The sequence below is a fragment of the Rhipicephalus sanguineus genome, chromosome 3 (genome assembly GCF_013339695.2).
Source record: "Rhipicephalus sanguineus isolate Rsan-2018 chromosome 3, BIME_Rsan_1.4, whole genome shotgun sequence".
Taxonomy (NCBI): Eukaryota; Metazoa; Arthropoda; class Arachnida; order Ixodida; family Ixodidae; genus Rhipicephalus; species Rhipicephalus sanguineus.
Window position 1 is genome coordinate 11,885,967 of NC_051178.1, and position 18,467 is coordinate 11,904,433.

At 47.8% G+C, this 18,467-nt stretch overlaps 1 long non-coding RNA gene across 1 annotated transcript in view; it reads left to right on the forward strand.

Annotated features, from left to right (window-relative positions):
* The window catches only part of LOC119386452 (uncharacterized), a 77,834-nt gene that overhangs the window by 6,593 nt on the left and 52,774 nt on the right, over positions 1-18,467 (forward strand). Inside the window, exon 2 of the long non-coding RNA XR_005182270.2 lies at positions 12,721-12,841. This is a non-coding gene — a long non-coding RNA (uncharacterized LOC119386452). The remainder of the gene's footprint in view (positions 1-12,720; positions 12,842-18,467) is intronic.

Sequence of the window (18,467 nt, forward strand, 5' to 3'; positions counted from 1 at the left end):
AGCGTGCAGGCGACGGCGAACGCGAGGTACGTCGAGGTGCCCATTCAGTGGTGGCCAAGTAGTCGGCGATGTCACGTGGCAGCTCACCATGCTGTGGGGGCGGTGCGTTGACGGCGAAGCCACGTAGGCCCATCTGACGGTACTGGCAGCGGCGGTATGTGTGGCCGGCTTCCCCGCAGTGATAGCAGAGCGGTCGGTTGTCAGGGGCACGCCAAACGTCGGTCTTTCGGGGGGCGCAGCGTTGTCCTGTCGGCGGGCGGTATGGCGTCGGTGGTAGTGGCGGCGGTGCCTGGCGGCGGAACTGCTGCGGCGGCGCCGCGTCTTGACGCGAGCGAGGAGGAGTGTTGTGGCGGACTGAAGCGGCGTAGCTGATCCCTTGTGGCTCAGTCTGCATTGTGGCTCAGTCTGCTCCCAGGGATTGCTGTATTTCCTGGCGTACGACGTCAGTAATCGAGTCTACTTGAGGCTGCGAGGACGGCAACAGCTTTCGCAGCTCCTCCCGCACGATCGCTCTGATCGTGTCTTGCAGGTCTTCAGATTGCAGTGCTTGAACCTCCCCGTAGGTCGTCGTGGGAATCCGGCGGTTGTACTGCCTCGTGCGCATTTCAAGCGCCTTTTCGATCGTTGAGGCTTCCGAGACGAATTCCGCGACCGTCTTAGGTGGGTTACGAACAAGGCCGGCAAAGAGTTCCTGCTTGACTCCTCGCATTAAGAAGCGGATCTTCTTCTCCTCGGACATAGCGGGGTCAGCATGGCGAAAAAGGCGGACCATTTCTTCAGTGTACATGCCGATGTTCTCGTTCGGCAGCTGTGCACGAGTCTCTAGCAGAGCTTCGGCTCTTTCCTTCCGGACGACGCTCGTGAAGGTGTCCAGGAAAGCGGCACGAAAAAGGTCCCAGGTTGTGAGCGTGGCCTCTCGGTTCTCGAACCATGTTCGAGCGGCGTCTTCCAAGGCGAAGTACACGTGTCGTAGCTTATCGGGATCAGTCCAGTTGTTGAAACGAGCGACGCGGTCGTACCTTTCCAGCCAACTTTCCGGGTCTTCGAGCGGTGACCCGCGGAAGGTAGGTGGCTCCCTCGGTTGATGTAGGAGCACAGGTGCAGGCGCCATGGGTGCTGTCACCGTCGTTGATGTGGTGGGCATGGTCGGGGTGTTCCTGGTCTTGTCAGGTAGAGGCCCGTACTCCGGTGGTAGACCTTGTTGCCTACGGCTAGCTCGCTGGTCGTAGCTGGCTGCAATGTCTTCTCCGCGCTGTGGGCTGGGTTCACGGCTTGACGGGGGCGTCCGGATCATGAAGGAAAAGCACCTCCACCAGATGTCACGTGGCCGTGACGTCGACGAAGGCAGCAGTCAGCACGTCCGCGATTAAACTCTTTATTAGGCCGAACTTGTGGCTCGGAAAATGAAACTCCAGCTTACAGCAATAAACTGACAGCGGCGAACAGAGCGTCGACCGTCGATCAACTGACAAGCGGTGAAGCGCGTCGGCATTTAAACATGTGCCGTCGAATATTCCAGCGTTATCGCTGGCTGTCGTGCAAATTCTAGAATAAGCTCGAGTGTGCGCGTCTTGCGCGCAATCTTAACAAAACGATCTACAATGATCGCGAAAGTTCTCGAACAACGAGGCGCGGTTCGCGCTGAGCGTTGCTGACAGTCTTTGTGGCCGAAAACCGAATACAGCAAAAGTGATAAATAAACGCACGTGGCAATATAAATCATGCCGTTAATGACATGCATGTGATGATTTGCTTGATACGACCTGTCAGTTATATTCGTCACACAGTCGCGTCACGCAATACCAATCTTGGTGTATATCAAGCTAGCGAAGCGCTCGTGAGCGCACCATGAATGTGTCATGAAGGAAAGATGACTTTTAAGGACTCTTTGTTCTTTGTTAAACACAATTTTAATGAGAACTAACCGACAAAATGCCAAGGAAAGCATAGGGGATGTTATTTGTAGTAATTAGGATATAAATGTGAAGAAAGTAAAGTGGACGAAAAGATAACTTCCCGCCGGCATGCACAGAACCTGCGACCTCCAAATAAGGCGTCCGATGCTGTACCACTGAGCTACGGCGGCGACCATCCTCCCGTCTTTTCGTCCACTTTAGTTTCTTCACATTTATATCCTAATTACTACAAATAACATTCCCTATGCTTTCCTTGGCATTATTGTCTGTTAGTTCTCATTAATATCACCCCTCATCATTCCTTTTCCCCCCTTTCCCTTGTTCCCAGTGCAGAGTAGCAGGCTAGAGCGCACTAGCTCAGGCCGACCTCTCTGCCTTCAAATAATATTCTCTCTCTCTCTCATTAATATTGTCGCAACGCGGAAATAACGAGATACAGGACCACGTTGCGACGAGGAAAGACAAGTCTGTATTCGGATAACAAAAAGAGCAGACGCCTCAACGTCGTCTTCCTCAGAAAGCCCACAGCTGCAGCTCGTGCTGCTCGCTTCTTTGTCCTCTGTCGTCCTGTCGGCTATTGATCGTGACAGCCTCCCTTCCAAGGAAGCATCGTCCCGATGCTTCATCGTCACGGCAGCAGGGTTTGTACTCACTGGCAGCCCATGAGTTCATTCGCACAAATAGGGCTTCATCCGAACCACGTGAACAACCTCTGGTGCGTGCTTTTGACGCCTTGAGCAATGTGGACTGTCGGGAACAACCTCATAGTTAACATCAGTGAGACGTCGGAGGACTTTATACGGCCCAAAGTACCGCCGTAACAGCTTCTCTGAGAGGCCACGACGGCGAACTGGGGTCCAGACCCAAACTCTCTCTCCCGGCTCGTAGTAGACTGGTCGGTGACGTAGATTGTAGCGCCTCGTGTCATAGTCCTGCTGGCGACGAATACGCGTGCGCGCAAGTTGTCGGGCTTCTTCAGCAAGCTGAGTTATGTAGTCTGCATCTGTTTCGACGCCATCGTTTTCATGCGGCAGCATAGCGTCGAGCATGGTTGTGACTTGACGGCCATGGAGAAGACGGAACGGTGTCATGCGTGTTGTCTCTTGCTGGGCCGTATTATATGCGAAAGTGACATAAGGCAAGATATCATCCCAGTTCTTATGCTCCACATCAACGTACATGCAGAGCATATCGGCAAGTGTCTTGTTTAGCCGCTCCGTCAGACCATTCGTTTGTAGATGGTACGCCGTTGTACGCCGGTGAGATGTGCCACTAAGCTTCAACACTGTTTGTAACAGCTCGGCTGTGAATGCTGTTCCCCTGTCAGTTATTACTACAGATGGAGCGCCATGCCTCAGCACTACATTCTCTATAAAAAACCGGGCTGCTTCACTTGCCGTGCCCCTCTCCAGAGCCTTGGTTTCGGCGTAGCGAGTGAGGTAGTCCGTGGCTACAATTATCCATCTGCGTCCTGCAGCCGAAGTTGGAAATGGGCCTAGGAGATCCATTCCGACTTGAGCGAATGGAGTTTCCGGTACATCAATCGGATGGAGGAGCCCTGCTGGTTTGACGGCTGGCACTTTTCTACGCTGGCATTCAAGGTAAGTCCGAACGTACTGTTGAACGGTTGCCGCTAGTCTTGGCCAGTAGTACTTTTGTCTCACTCGGCATAGCGTTCGTGTGTAACCCAGATGACCGGATGTTGCTTCATTATGGCACGCCTGTAGTACTTCTCTCCTCAGTGGTGTTGGAACGACGAGTAAGTAGGTGTTTCCGTTCGGCGAAAAGTTCACCTTATATAGGACGTCGTTTCTCAAGCAAAATGATGCTACTCCTCTTGCGAAGAGCTTTGGCACAGCGGATGTGCGTCCCTCCAAGAAACCAATGATGTATTGCAGTTCCGGGTCGTCGCGTTGCTGCTGTGCGATTGTAGTCGTGTTGACAACCCCGACAAAGGCCGCGTAGTCGTCATCTTCAGCATTTGCATGTTCAAGTGGCGCGCGAGAAAGGCAATCGGCATCCGTATGTCGCTTCCCTGATTTGTACACAATAGCCATATCAAATTCTTGAAGCTTAAGGCTCCAGCGCGCCAATCGTCCTGTTGGGTCTTTTAAGTTCGTCAACCAACAGAGGGAATGATGGTCGCTGACAACTTTAAACGGGCGGCCGTACAAGTATGGGCGAAACTTTATAACAGCCCACACCACCGCAAGACACTCTTTTTCAGTGGTGGAATAATTCTCTTCCGTGCGGGAGAGAGTCCTGCTCGCATAAGCAATTACTCGTTCGGCGCCATCTTGCCACTGCACGAGCACGGCTCCTAAGACGACATTGCTGGCGTCGGTGTGGACCGCTGTCGGAGCGTCATTGTCAAAGTGTCCGAGGTCTGGCGGCTTTTGGAGGCGTTGCCGCAGCTCGTTGAACGCTTCCTGCTGCTCTTCACCCCAGACGAATGTGACGTCTTCTCTGGTGAGACGTGTCAACGGCGAGGCAATGCGTGAAAAGTTCTGAATGAAGTGTCGGTAATAGGCGCACAGTCCTAAAAATCGTCTGACTCCTTTTTTGTCAGATGGTGCGGGAAAACTTGTAACGGCAGCTATTTTGTCGGGGTCAGGCCGCACACCTTCACTGCTGACAAGATGCCCCAGAAACAGACGCTCTTCGAAGCCAAAGTGACATTTTTCTGGTTTAAGCGTTAGTCCAGCAGATCGTATCGCTTGGAATACCGCGTGTAGTCACTTCAAGTGCTCGTCAAATGTGGCAGAAAATACAATCACATCGTCCAAATATACCAGGCACGTTTGCCACTTGAGGCCTGATAGTACGGTGTCCATGAGCCGCTGAAATGTTGCTGGTGCGGAGCATAAGCCGAAAGGAAGTACCTTAAATTCATAAAGGCCATCGGGTGTCACGAATGCTGTTTTTTCTCGATCTCGTTCGTCGACTTCTATCTGCCAATACCCGCTCCTTAAATCCATCGACGAGAAATAACGTGCATGCCGTAGTCGATCGAGGGAATCGTCTATACGAGGTAGCGGGTAAACGTGGTAAACGTCTTTTTTCGTAACCTGATTGAGCTTGCGATAGTCCACGCAGAAACGTAAGGTGCCGTCTTTTTTCTTCACCAATACCACCGGCGATGCCCAAGGACTCTTCGACGGCTGAATAACGTCATCCTGAAGCATCTTTCGCACCTGACTTTCCATGGCTTCTCGTTCCCGCGGAGCTACTCGGTATGGGTTTTGCCGTATGGGTCTGGCCGTTTCATCCGTAATGATGCGATGTTTCGTCAAAGGAGTTTGACGAACTCTGGACGTCGAAGAGAAACAATCCTGAAACTGATTAATAGGGTGCAGGAGGCTTTCCTTCTGCGTAGGCAGCAAACTTGGGCCAACATCGACGGATAGAGGTGCGGGCAGCAGGCCGGTGTGATCGTCTTGCTCCACAGTCAAGCAGCTTGCGACCTCGGTGAGCTCCTCCACGTACGCGACTGCCATACCTCTCGCAAGATGTCGTCGCTCAGGGCTGAAGTTTGTTACTAGAACATGCGTGTGTCCGCAATTTACGCTTATGACGCCTCTTGCAATGGATAGGCCATGGCTGAATAGCAATGTTGGGATTTGCTCGGCGATGTTGTCGGACTTGCCTAGTATGTCGCATGTTACAGCCACGAGAGCGCTCGACCGCGGAGGGATGGTCACGTCGTCGTCGAAGACGCGCAGATGTTTACGTGGCTGATCTGCACGGCGTATATCCGAAACTTGATCTGGGGCCATCCAAAATGTAACCGACCTTCCGGAATGTCTATAACGGCGCCGTATTCAGATAGGAAATCCATTCCTAGGATCAGGTCTTTGCAGCACTCCGACAAAATGACGAACGTGACAACGAAAGCCGAATTACCGATGGTAATTCTGGCAGTACATTTGCCGGTCGGCGTCATCAGTTGACCACCCGCGGTTTTGATGTTGGGCCCCGTCCATGAAGTCTTAACTTTTTTGAGGCAGTCGGCGAGCTTCTTGCTTATAATTGAGAAATCCGCACCAGTATCCACCAGCGCTGTCACTGGGCGTCCGTCTATGTAAACAGCTAGGTCGGCGCTTACGATTTCCTTCGGGGTTGGCGACGTCGCATCGTCCGTCGTATCGTACGGTTGGGGGTGTTGTAGCGTCTCGACGGGCGGCAACCTTCCCCCCAAAGGTCGCTGCTGTTAGTTTCCCCAACGAGGGCTGGGGGATCTGCCCCGGGCAGCGTCGGCGTAACTACGACGGTGCGGCGAAGGGCTCGGCGCAGGTGACGGAGAGCGGGGTCGACGATACGCACCGAATGGCTCTGCTTGCGGGTGCATGTTGCTGTCGCGGCGGTTGTCAAAACGAGGACGTGGAAAGGGCGGCGCAAAAGTGTGAGATCTCTGCTCACGGTAAGGGCAAATGCGGTAAACATGGCCGGCTTCTCCGCAATGGAAACAAAGTGGACGGCGGTCGACGGTGCGCCACAAGTCCGTCTTACGAACAAATGGTCGACTGGTGGCCATCCTTTGCGACCAGGCTGCAGACGTTGGCGGAGGGTAGAACGGCGATGTTTCCGTATGCGCATTAAGCTGTGGAGTCGGTGGCGGCGGTGGAATGTACGCTGGAATCACCGGGTCGTGCGGTGGTGGAATGTAGGGTGGGATCACCGGCTCGTTGCAAGGATGAACCAGAGAAGTCGAGTTGTGCGACACTGGCGTTGGACGACGGACGGCCGACGCATAGTTAACCGATCGCTGGTCTGGTTCGGGCAAAGAAAATGCTTGCCTGATCTCATGTCGTACGACTTCTGCAACCGAAGCCATTGCAGGTTCTTGCGGAGCCACAAGGAGGTTGCGGATTTCTTCACGAACAACCTCGAGAATGAGCTCACGTACAGAACCCCCACTGCCGGCCGTCAGAGCAGAGACGCTTATCGAGGCGTTGTTTGCTCGGTCGTAATAGCGGCACCGTTGCTGTAGTGCTCGCTCGATAGTTGTAGCCTCTTGGACAAATTCCGCAACGGTTGTCGGCGGGTTGCGAAGAAGACCGGCAAACAGTTGTTCTTTGACGCCTCGCATCAAATGTCGTAGTTTCTTGGCTTCAGGCATCTCAGGGTCAGCTCGTCGAAATAGGCGGGTCATGTCCTCCGCAAACATGGCGACACTCTCATTCGGTTTCTGTATACGAGACTCGATGAGTTGCTGAGCCGAATCGCGGCGGTCGTTGTTTGCGAAGGTGCTGCGAAGCTGCTGCCGAAATGCATCCCAAGAAGACAATGTGGCCTCGCGGTTCTCATACCACGTGCGAGCGCTGTCCGCTAGAGCAAAGTAGACGCGCGTGAGCTTCTGTTCGACGGTCCAATGGTTTGCCTTGGCGACTCGCTCATACTTTCATTCATTCATTCATTTTTATTTCAACATCAGATTTTGACAAATACAGATGTTGAGGGCCGTGAGCTAAAAGCCACAAAACGGCTTGCCGAGGCCCACGGTCCCTTGAACTTGGCACCGACAGAAAAGCAACATGTACACAGAAAAGCAATAAATATACTGTCTTCCTTTTACCCCCACAAAAACAAAGAAAAACAAACAAAAAAGAAACAAATTAATGAATTGTTACATAAAAATACGCATGTTTTCACATAACGTAATGCAATTGTATATGAGAAATGCATCTTAACATAAAATGTGACAATATTTTATTACATTGCAGCACGTAGAATGTAAACCTGCTGTAGAACATATGTTGTCATAATATGCACAAAAAGTAGAAGTTTATAACGCATAAAAAATGCAAACAATCAAAACAATCAAAACGGCAAAAGCGAAATGTTTATAAACGAAATGTTTGTAAGCTTATTTCTTGTGAGCAAGAAAAGAGAAACGCACACGCTAATGAGAATTGTTTAAATGGTATGGCAATAAGTAGCATAACATCTGTTTACCGTAGTTATTTCGTGTTCGCGGAAGTACCCATTCTTCAGTAAGGCGAGTCATGCGTAGCTTTTTATTTTCTTTTAGACAAGAAAGGTTGCGTAAGAAATTGTTGTTCTTAGCGACACCGGCATGATAGCGTTTAGATAGCATCTTTTCGTATAGTGATGGAAGCGGAACTAGGTTCAATTGAAGAAAGAGTGGTTCAGTGTGACTGTTATGTGGCGCGTTCATGATAGCACGGATCGCTTTTTTCTGGATTATGTGAAGATTTTTGATGTTCGCTAGCGTCGTTGTAGCCCACACTAAGTGGCAATACTTTATATGCGATGCCAATAGGCTGTTATAAATAAGCAGCTTAATATCTTTTGGCAAGTAGTATTTGCATTTATTGAGTATACCGCACACCCGTGAAATTTTACCCGCGATTAGTTCAGTGTGCCTATTCCAGGACATGTGTTCCTCAAACAAAACACCGAGACTCTTTACGGAAGGCACTATTTCAACAGATGAATTTTCATAGCATAAACCAGTCTGAGCATCCATCCTGCGGTTTTTGGGCCTGAACAAAACAGCCTTTGTTTTAACAACATTTATTTTAAGAGAATTGTCAGCACTCCATGACGATAGTAACGATAATGTGTGATTGGCATCTTTTATTGCATCAGCAGCATCGCGTGCGGTGAAAAGTAGCGTAGTGTCGTCTGCGTATATTATAAATCTTGCCGAATTATCGATTCTTACTATGTCATTAATATACAGGCAGAACAAAAGGGGCCCCAGAATGCTGCCCTGTGGAACACCGGCACTTAACGCCTTGAAATCTGAGGTGTGATGCTTGATGTATACCTGTTGTTGGCAATGTTTCAGGTAGGAAGTGAGAAGCTCTAGAAACACGCCACGAAAACCATAATGACTCAACTTTTTCAGCAAAGTAGAATGATTTATGTTATCAAAAGCCTTCGAATAGTCTACGAATACGCCTAATGTACACATTTCGTGCTCGAAAGACTGTAATATGATTTCCTTCTGTGACAAGAGAGCGTCTTCAGTAGAAAAACCTTTTCTGAACCCGAACTGACTGTCAGTTATAATCTGATGTTTGTCAATAAAAGTAATCATTCTATTATATATTAGCTTTTCCAAACCTTTAGAAAATACTGGCAGAAGCGATATTGGCCTATAATTGGAGAGTACATTAGTGTCGCCACCTTTGTGTAAAACGATTACTTTCGCCTTCTGTAATTCCTCTGGGAAATGTCCGTGCGAGAAAACAAGGTTAAAAACGTGTTCTAATATGGGCGCTATTATGTCCAAGACTTCTTTCACCGGTCGTATTTGGAAGCCATTGGCGTCAGAAGAGTTACTGTTTTTGATCTGGTCTAACCAATCCTCGACGTCTTCATAAACCTCGCCGTGGAACGTCTCCGGAATCCGAGGCTGCTCAACGGTCACCTGTGAAGCGCCGCCAGTTGCCATTTCTGCAGAAGGAGTCCTTGGCTGGAGAGGTTCCAGGGGGATTGCCTCGGGACTGAGGCCTCGCTGTCGGCGACTGTAGCGGTGGACAGGAGTATCCACTGTAGGAACACGTTCCGGTGTCGGACATGAAGTGCCGGGTCGTGGAGGAGTCCCGAGCATCAGATGTAGAAGTCCAGCACCTCCACCAGTGTCGCAACGCGGAAATAACGAGGTACAGGACCACGTTGCGACGAGGAAAGACAAGTCTGTATTCAGATAACAAAAAGAGCAGACGCCTCAACGTCGTCTTCCTCAGAAAGCCCACAGCTGCAGCTCGTGCTGCTCGCTTCTTTGTCCTCTGTCGTCCTGTCGGCTATTGATCGTGACAATATTGTGTTTAAGAAAAAGGACGCCAGCCCTGCGCTGAAACCGCAGCACAGTCACAGCGAAAGCTGGAAGAGCGGCGTTTCTAGAGCTCGTTGTAAGCTCTCTTGGGGCTACAATACAAGTACACTAGAAAGGTACCCACTAAGCCATAAATCACAATTTTTGTGAAGTTAGGAAGAACCTACTAAGCCATTATTTGACATTCTGCCGAGAAGCGAGACACCAGCTACACGTCTGTAAGGCATTATGTGCACTTTTGGTGTATATCACGCGAGCGAAACGGCAGCGATTGGACAATGAGCGTGGCATGTAAATCATGTCCTACACCGGCATATCATGATTTTCCCGTTTTCACCTCTCATTTACGTTCATCATACAGTCCCGTCGCGCAATACCAATTTTGCTGTATATCACGCGAGTGAAACGGCAGCGATCGGACAGTGAGGGTGGCATGTAAATCATGTCCTACACCGGCATATCATGATTTTCCCGTTTTCACCTCTGATTTACGTTCATCATACAGTCTTGTCGCGCAATACCAATTTTGGTGTATATCACGCGAGCGAAACGGCAGCGATCGAACAATGAGCGTGGCATGTAAATCATGTCCTACACCGGCATATCATGATTTTCCCGTTTTCCCCTCTCATTTACGTTCATCATACAGTCCCGTCGCGCAATACCAATTTTGCTGTATATCACGCGAGTGAAACGGCAGCGATCGGACAATGAGGTTGGCATGTAAATCATGTCCTACACCGGCATATGATGATTTTCCCGTTTTCACCTCATTTACGTTCAATATACAGTCCCGTCGCGCAATACCAATTTTGCTGCGTATCACGCAAGCGAAACGGCAGCGATTGGACAATGAGCGTGGCATGTAAATCATGTCCTACACCGGCATATCATGATTTTCCCGTTTTCACCTCTGATTTACGTTCATCATACAGTCTTGTCGCGCAATACCAATTTTGGTGTATATCACGCGAGCGAAACGGCAGCGATCGAACAATGAGCGTGGCATGTAAATCATGTCCTACACCGGCATATCATGATTTTTCCGTTTTCCCCTCTCATTTACGTTCATCATACAGTCCCGTCGCGCAATACCAATTTTGCTGTATATCACGCGAGTGAAACGGCAGCGATCGGACAATGAGGGTGGCATGTAAATCATGTCCTACACCGGCATATGATGATTTTCCCGTTTTCACCTCATTTACGTTCAATATACAGTCCCGTCGCGCAATACCAATTTTGCTGCGTATCACGCAAGCGAAACGGCAGCGATTGGACAATGAGCGTGGCATGTAAATCATGTCCTACACCGGCATATCATGATTTTCCCGTTTTCACCTCTCATTTACGTTCATCATACAGTCTTGTCGCGCAATACCAATTTTGGTGTATATCACGCTAGCGAAACGGCAGCGATTGGACAATGAGCGTGGCATGTAAATCATGTCCTACACCGGCATATTATGATTTTCCCGTTTTCACCGCTCATTTACGTTCATCATACAGTCTCGTCGCGCAATACCAATTTTGCTGTATATCACGCGAGCGAAACGGCAGCGATCGGACAATGAGGGTGGCATGTAAATCATGTCCTACACCGGCATATGATGATTTTCCCGTTTTCACCTCTCATTTACGTTCAATATACAGTCCCGTCGCGCAATACCAATTTTTCTGCGTATCACGCAAGCGAAACGGCAGCGATTGGACAATGAGCGTGGCATGTAAATCATGTCCTACACCGGCATATCATGATTTTCCCGTTTTCACCTCTCATTTACGTTCATCATACAGTCTTGTCGCGCAATACCAATTTTGGTGTATATCACGCTAGCGAAACGGCAGCGATTGGACAATGAGCGTGGCATGTAAATCATGTCCTACACCGGCATATCATGATTTTCCCGTTTTCACCGCTCATTTAAGTTCATCATACAGTCTCGTCGCGCAATACCAATTTTGCTGTATATCACGCGAGCGAAACGGCAGCGATCGGACAATGAGGGTGGCATGTGAATCGTATCGTACATCACTTCCATGTTATGATTGTCACGTTACCACCGCTGATTTATGTTCATCATAGAGTTTCGTCGGGCAATACCATTCTTGGTATATGTAAAGCAAGGGATACGGTCTTGAGTGCACCATGAGCGCGGCATGTAAATCATGTTGTTCATGGCATGCATGTCATGATTTTCATGTTACCATGTGTCAGTTATGTCCGTCATACAGAAATGTCTCGTCATGCCAGTTTTGGTATGCATGCATTCATTTAAATGGCCGCGAGCTCCCCGAGACAATGTAATGTATACCATGCCCAACATGACATGCGTGTCATGATTTGCACTTTCGGACTTGTCACTTATGATCGTCATACACTTTTGTCACGCCATACCAATTTTGGTATATATCAAACTAACGAAACGGCCGTAAAAGCCCCAAGACTGTGGCATGTAAATCATGCTGTTAATGACATGCATATCATGATTTTCGTGTTATGACCTATGATTTATGTTCGCATTACGGCCTTGTTATGTCATACCAGTTTTGGTGCACATCCCGTGAACAAAACGACCAGGAGAGCACAAAGTCGTAGGCGGCTGGATAGATAGATAGATAGATAGATAGATAGATAGATAGATAGATAGATAGATAGATAGATAGATAGATAGATAGACACGCTCAAAGTCGCAGAAGTTCGCTACGAAATGCTTCCGCGTTCTTTCATTTCGATGCTCGATGAAGAACCTCAGGAGGATGAAATTTCCACAGGCCTCCGCTACTGCGTGCCTTATAATCACATCGTGGTTTTGGCACGTAAAACCACAGATGGTATTATTATCCTCGTCCCTCAACGGCATGCATCTCTGTAATCAGCCCATTCGCGGTATAGAGTATCCAGTATGCCATTCAACAGCTCTGCACACAATTTGTAAAAAAAATGGTGAAAGATGTCTGTCATGCCATCAATTATACCTTGGTGATCTCGTGCAGGCTTCGAAAATGAAGATTGGAATGTCCTACTTTACGCCGTCTCCCCTACAGGCGAGTATGTGCAGGCGCTGCTTCCCTCGCACTTGCCTCTGGGTCGAAAGCGCAAGCTGGAGTGGTCAGGGTAAGGAAACGTGTTCTATTATATCTTTATGTGTGCTTGACTCGTGCTTAAAGCATATTCCTAGGCGTCTCAGTAATAAGATTTCTGGCGTCCTGTGGACCGTTGGCTTGTCAGCATTGCCACGGCAAATCTTGAAATCATAGATGCCTTGTATTTTTTACACGTTGATCATCATGGTATTGTGATTGTTTATTACATAACTGTTTATTATATGTAACAGTCAGTAGATAATACCCTTTTCTACTTTAATGAACCTTTTACTGGTTTTACCTGCAGGGCATAAGCGTGCCGTAGTCATGCCGTTTCTTTTTTGTAATGAAGCGTTCCTTCTAGGAACTAATACATAAAAGACATGGGTTCAATGAGACGGGTGTCGTCCGCCATTTTATTCAAAACTTCTTCTCCCTTCACTTCTACCCCTATTCCACTTCATCTTCTTCCGTGCGCTTATTGCAGACCGCTTCACTCTTCCTGACTTCTTTGATTACACCTCCTGGTGTAATACTTAAATACGTTGCCAATGGAAGCACACTCTCTTTGACCCGAGGCTGTAGTGTACCACACGTTCTTCAATATCCCGCGTTGAGATGCTGTCTTGACAACTTGGAACGGTCCGTAATATTTAGCATTTGAAGGTGTAACTCCTTTTCTCACAAGAACATAATCTCCAGGCTGGATGTGTGGTATGTCACTGTTGTGCCTTTTATCAAAGTTCCTCTTCATCCGGCGCTTGTATACTTTCTGACCTTCGGCACTTTTGTCTGCTTCAGTAAGTTGAAGTTGCAGCCCACATTTGCGGTCTTCGCAAGCTGTCGGCTGCGCCAAAATGTAGCGTTCCTTCTAGGAACTAATACATAAAAGACATGGCTTCAATGAGACGGGTGTCGTCCGCCATTTTATTCAAAACTTCTTCTCCCTTCACTTCTACCCCTATTCCACTTCATCTTCTTCCGTGCGCTTATTGCAGACCGCTTCATGTAATAACTGATTTTATGACCAGTCATTGTTAGTATTCCCACCATTATATGAGTGTTGTGTATATATTTTTGTGCAATTTACTCGCAACAGAGTTGAGAAGCTTTTTTTATTACCTTTTTTGCCTGAAGTTGAGTACTATATTCACGCATACGTTGTATTGCCACCACTATAACGACAACTGCGTTTATATTTCTGTGCACTCTATTCATAATTCTGTCTAATCTTGGAAACCATGTAGAACAATTTGTCACATTGAATTCTGTGCTAATAACGCTTCCTGGTGTGTGTCTTCTGCTTTGCTGCCAGCGTGACACGACTTAGTCAGGCGATTACTGAGCCTTTAGTCGTGTCCCTCAAGGCAATTTGTAACAGTCTTGAATTGAATAAACCAAATAGATTTTAAAAATCGGTTGTGCCTTTGCAGCAATGATACTATATTGTTAATGAGCATAAGCATTGTAAGGTAGGTAAAGGGAGGGTTTTGGCAATATAAATGCAGAGATAAGCAATGGCACGCAGGCTAACGTAAGATTTGAAATCATTCGACTATCGAGAACACACCGTGCAGTTCGTCTGTCGCTCGCGGCTCCAATATATATGCAGTCACCGAGAACAAGCAAATGAGAACATACTTTCCACATGGCTATGAGACAAGACAGCGCATTTTTGTATATTTGTAATTGCAGTGGTTTTTGTTCACATAGTGCGTTGAAAGGTCTGTTCGCTTGTTTGTATAGCGACCACAGTGACTGGTTGACTATTGTTTACTGGTATTATTATCTCAATGTGTGCCTAACATGTGCGCGATATTTGTTTTCCCACACATTTGGCTCTAGTCTCTGGTGTTTTTCTTTCACGGTTTAATCACAGTTTTACGGCTTTAAAAGTTTGCCGCGCGATGACTTCGTGTTCGTACTTTGAGCCAAATACTAACCTTGTCACTAGAAATGGCACATCAAAATATAATAACACGAAAGCGTTTTATGCCGGGGTCCACCAAGACTTCAGTGACGTATTTCGTCACAAGTATGACGTTGATAAAATGGACGCTAACAAATAAGCAAGAAAAAGACTGTTAAGAAAAAGTTGCGCCGCCGGGAACCGAACCGACGACCTCTCGGTCCGCGACGATAAGCGCCCGGCACTCTGGCGACTAAGACAACGAAGCAGAAATGCAGAATCGCACAAACGCGCCTTATATCTCTCACGCATTCTCTCTCTCGCACGCTGTTCTCTGCTGGCGGGGCAGTGCCGCCGTCTGTGAGCGTGGAAGCGAAATAATACGGTATTTTTTTTTAATTTACATAAATACTGCATGCCACATGGCCCCAGCAGGAGTGAGAATACAAAAACAGGAAAACTTTGCCAACAAAGGTGGATAACAAGTCATAATACCAACAGAATCTGAAGAGAGAAGAAGGAGAGAAAGGCAGGGATGTTAACCAGCCTAGAAGGACCGGTATGCTACCCTACACTGGGGGAAGGGATGGGGGAGATAGAGAGAGAAGGAGAGCACGCACGCACATTAGTCACACACATCTCACAGTCATGCTAACGTCGTTAGTCTATAACCGACGGTTCAGGTCTGATGGCAAGCAGACTGCACAACCACCACCGCCACTGCCCGACCAATTTGCGTCTTCAGACACCCACGGGACTACGCCGAAATGATGCCACTCTGCTTTGCCGTTTATGGCTAAGAGTGGCTTTCACAAAGTCAATCTCCTTTCGAATCCAAATGGCTGACAACCCGTTTTGTGACAACTGTGGTAGCGAGGAGACACTGCAGCACATCTTCTGCTACTGTCCTCGCTACAATGCGCAGAAAAAATCCCTCGCAGTCGCTCTTGCTCGCATAGATCCCAGACCGATGACGGCAGAAACCATTCTGGAATGTCGTCCTGAGAGGTCATCACGGGTGAAGGCGACGAAGGCAGTGTCCAACAGAATCCGAAAGAATAAATGCAGGTAATACAGGCGGTGAAAAGGGAATACAAATAAATGATTTTGAATAGTGAGAGTGAAACAAATCATCAAGTGAGTGAAATAGAACGAATTCTAATTAAACTGGAAAAAGAGACGTTTTACAGAGTAACCTAGGAAAAGGCACTTGACTGAGCTAAGGACAATAGTTGGTCAGGTGGCAGGTTATTCCAGTGTGTAATTGTTTGCGGAAAGAATGAGTATTTAAATAAATTTGTTCTGGCAAAATAAGGAGGTATAGGAAGGGGATGAGTATGACGAGTGAACCGCGATGCAAGTTGAGATAAGTACGGTGCTGGGTGGAGCCCGAGCTTCCGATTAAGCAAATAATACAAGACCTTTAAACGCTGATCTTTGCGCCGGGACTGCAAAGAAAAAACCTGATTAGATACCATAAATGACGTAACAGAAAACTGGTAGCCGTATAAAGAAAAAATAAATCGTACAGCCTTTCGCTGGATTTTTTCAAGCGCGTTAATATTGACGTTGGTGTACTGCTCCCATATAATAAAGCATACTCCAAGCTTAGCCCGAATCAGGTGCTCATAAGCCAGACGCTTAACATGTGGTGGTGAATTTTTAAGCTTGTGTCGTATGAAGCAAAGTTTGCAAAGCGCAGCAGCACATGTGTTAGCACTATGGGTGTTCCAACATAAGTTATTTCTTAGAGTGGCACCGAGATACTTATATTCGCGAACATCAGTTAAGGGTTTAAAGCCTATGGAATAAGAAAATTTAAGAGGGCGAAGTCTTTTTATGACGCGAAGAAGTACAGTCTTGTCAGAGTTAAGCTCCATGCCCCATTTATCACACCAAGTAAGGATATTACTGAAGGCTACATTGAGCGCGAGTTGATCGTCAGAGGAATGAATATCGTTATATAATACGCAGTCATCTGCAAATAAGCCTATCTTTATTGGCTAATTAATAAGTGAAACTAAATCATTTATGTAAATGAGAAACAAAAGTGGCCCCAGGACACTGCCCTGGGGCACCCCTGAAGATACCGAAAGAGTGCCTGATGCTTTCCCATCTCTCTTTCGACATATTGTGTGCGGTTGTTTAAGTAGGCAGAAACACAGGAAATAACATAATCAGGAAGGCCAATGATGTATAGTTTTTGAATTGATTTATCATAAAGAACGCGATCGAAGGCTTTGCTGTAGTCCAAAAAGATCATGTCAACTTGACCACCCCTGTCGAGAACGGACGCTAAAAAATGACACTAGCGCCCATAGAGTACGATTCGGCGACTACGCAGTTAAAGCGTAGCCTTCGAGATTACGCGCCGGCAGGTTTCCTGCCGGCGCGGACTCTCGGAGGCTAAGACGATAACGTCTCGATACCGTCGAAAAACACCGGCTGTGCTAGTATCGAGGACTCGCCCTAGACGCAGTTACATTATTTGCCTTTCGCTTCGTGTTAGCGCGTGACGGCTCGTTGTCGGAGTAGTGCAGCTTCCGCAGGTACCAACGGTGTTTCTCCGCCGCCGACTGCTTCTAGTGCGTAGCGCCGACTGATAAAACTGCTGCAATAAGCGCTGTAGAAAGACAGCGATGTTGACGGGCGAATGTCCTGTCTCAGTGGAGCGAGACAAAGCCCAGCGGGACGTAGAGCGCCTGCGCGCGTTCGCTGCTCAATCTACGAATCTCTGCTTACCGTGTTGCTGAAGCGCAGTGTAGTAGTGTATGCATTGGCACAGGCGTAGGTTACCCTTATTACTCGGGAGCTCACATCGTGCCGCTTCTCCCCCTAAGTGACGCATTGAAAATGTGCATATCGGGTACCAGTGTTGTTGATGTCATCTTTGCGCGGGATTCACGGTACGCTGTGTCCAGGTTATAAAGAACTACTTCAACGACCACAACGTTTAAGTTATGGACGTTAGTCCTTGCGATCGAGATGTGCGACTAGGCGTCAACGTGGCTGCATCCACGTCAAGCGGTGCTATAGCTACCAGACACCAACAGACATTGTAGAAGCTCTCATATATCACTACTCAATAAGCATTACTTTTGTGAAGACATATTTCACGTTCGTGTTATACCGATTCCTATGACGTAGGGATCACCCATGTTTTAGATGCGAAGCATCTTATCGCGCAGTTCAATCCGGTGGTGGTGGTGTGCGGCTTGACCACCCTTACTGCGCATGCGGAAACCCTCACCACACACCTCCTCTCCACACACCTCCTCTTCACTCCCCCTCTCCACTCCCCCTCTGAAACGCAGGCTCAACATGCAGAAACGCTGGTTCGCATCGCCTCATGGTCCCCTTTAGCGGGAGATGTTTTGTTACTATTGTGCGTTTTGAGACAACTGACGTGTTTTTCTAATCACCCTTCCGATGGATAGTGCGATTTGAGCGGCCCTTAAAAGCGGCATGTGCTTTGTATACTTTTCATTAAAACGTTGGGTATAAATGAGTTGCTGTCTCGTCGTGTACCCGCTTCTTTGCTTCTTTTCATATATATATATATATATATATATATATATATATATATATATATATATATATATATATATATATATATATATATAGTAGCGCGAAGTCTTGGAGATGAGTAATGGGTTGCGCTGTGAGTCCGTGTTTTTGCCTTAACTGTCGCCATTGTGCATGGCCGCCGAGTGCCGTCAGATAAACACCTTAACAATTTACGACCCCC